The following is a 2594-nucleotide window of genomic DNA, read 5'->3' on the forward strand; positions in this document are numbered from 1 at the left end:
GGTGAGGATAAATCTGAGCTCAAAGCAATAGAAGAGCTTGAGGAAGTAAATATCGACCTAGAAGCATCTTCAAGAGATGTCAAAAATGGAAAAAATCTTGAAGCTGGAAGGAAGAAGAAGCTAGTTGAATTCCTGAGGAAGAATCTGGATGTCTTCACTTAGTTGCATGATGATATGGTGGGAATCATTCCAAGTGTAATAATGCATACTTTAAACTTGGACAAGAATGTGCTTGCAAAGTCCAAAAAATGGAGGCTTTTGGGGAGAACGATCTGAAGCGTTAGAAGAAGAAGTAGCTCGCATACTTAAATGTGGATTTATTAGGGAAGCAAAATACCTGATCTGGGTTGCTAACCCCGTGCTAGTCCCGAAGCCAAACGAAAAGTGGAGAACTTGTATCGATTTCTCCAACCTCAACAAAGCTTGTCCCAAGGATTATTTCCCACTACCAAGAATTGATCAGTTGGTAGACACCACGCCCAGTCATGAGCTCATGTCTTTCATGGAAGCGTATCCTGGATATAATCAGATCGTGATAAACCCTACAGACCAAGAGCATACCAGCTTCATGACCGAGCATAATGTATATTGCTACAAAGATATGCCATTTGGGTTGAAAAACACCAGAGCTACATACCAACGGTTAGTCAACAAAATGTTCGCTAACCAGATCGGAAAAAACATGGAGGTGTATGTCGATGATATGATCGTCAAATCAAAGACTGTCAGTATCCATGTATCCGACCTGGAAGAATTTTTTGGCATATTAAGAAAGTACGACAGAAAATGCAGTCAGTGTTGTGTTAGTTCGAGAAGAAAATCAAGCGTAGAAACCCATACATTATGTGAGTAAGAGGCTTCTCGGAGCTGAATCACGATACCCATTGATAGAAAAACTTGCATCTTGTCTCATTTTGGCTTCTAGGAAGCTCGAACCGTACTTCCAGACCCATTCTATTCACGTCTTAACCGACCAACCTTTAAGGTAGGTTTTGCAGAAGCCTGAAACGTCGGGACGTCTATTAAAATGGGCCATCAAACTTAGCCAGTTCGAGATATTATATATGCCACGAACGGAAATCAAGAGCCAAGCCCTTCCTGATTTTGTGGCTAAGTGCACAGCTTTTCAGAAGGAGCTGATAAGGAAGTCGATTTAGGAATTATGGAAAATCATCATTGATGGATTGTCTAACGAAAATGGATCAGGAGCTAGGATAATCTTAATCTCACCTGAAGGACATCAGTTCCATACAGATCTCAATGCGAGTTTGAAGCATCCAACAACGAAGCGGAATATGAGGCCCTACTAGCAAGTCTAAGGGTGGCGAAAGAGCTCAAGGAAAAAGTCATCCAATGTTATAGTGTTTCTCAGGTCGTGGTCATTCAGATATTGGGGGAATACCAAGCTCGAGGTATCAAGATGGCAGCTTACTTAGCTAAGGTAAAGGGTGAGTTATCTGAGTTCGAGTTTAGCTCCATTAGCAAGTACATCGCGAGCATAATTCCAATACTGATGCTCTAGCTCGACTTGCTATCACCACAGAGGCAGAAACATTGAATGTAGTTCTGGTGGAGTTCTTGGAAAGTCTGAGTATAGCACCAGAGACGGTTGAGGTCAGAATGATTGACATAAAACCGACATGGATGACCCCCATAGTGGAGTACCTCACAATCAGAAAGTTACCTAACGATCAAAAGGACACGAGAAAGCTGCCGTATCAAGCTCCATGGTATGTTATGGTTGAAGGGATCCTATATCGACGAGGGAATTCACTGCCCCTCCTGTGATGTGTTCTGCTCAAGGAAGCATAGACTATTTTGTAAGAAATACATGAAGGCTTCTATGGAGATCGCGCTGGGGGGAAAAATCTAGCTCTAAAGGTATTGAGACAGGGCTATTTTTGGCCCACGTTGAAAAAGGACTCGATCTCGTATGTGTAGAAGTGTGACAAATGCCAACGCTTTGCCATAGTTGCCCGAGCTGCTCCAATCGAGCTAACCATGATTTCATCCCCTTGGCCATTTGCAGGATTGGGAATTGACTTAATTGGTTCTCTGGCAACAGAAAAGGAGGAGTAGGTTATGCACTAGTTGCCATCGATTATTTCAAGAAGAGGGTAAAAGCTAAACCTTTGGCAACCATCACCTCGAAGAGAGTCCTGAACTTTGTTGTGAAGAATATCATATGTCGATTTGAACTCTCGAAAAAGATGCTTTAAGCCGGAAGGGTCCGGGACAGATTCATGGTATGAGGCTGATAGCCAGAGAATTAGCAGATGATATGACCAGAGCGGGTATAGAGTTACTGGTGGGCCAGTTGGCTAACATTACGCTACAGCCTACGATGTTAGAGAGAATCAAGGAGGGTCAGCTGAGTGATCCACAACTGATCAAGATCAGAGAGGATGTTCTGGCTGGAGCATCCAGAGATTATACAGTGTCTGAGATAGGCTTGTTGAGATACAAGGGGTGGATATGTGTTCCGTTAGACACTGCATTGAGGCGAGAGATTCTGGATGAATCTCATACTACACCTTACTCTTTGCATCCAGGCACCACGAAGATGTATCAGGATGTGAGATCGTTGTATTGGT

Source organism: Humulus lupulus, chromosome 9 (genome assembly GCF_963169125.1).
Source record: "Humulus lupulus chromosome 9, drHumLupu1.1, whole genome shotgun sequence".
In the NCBI taxonomy this organism is placed as follows: Eukaryota; Viridiplantae; Streptophyta; class Magnoliopsida; order Rosales; family Cannabaceae; genus Humulus; species Humulus lupulus.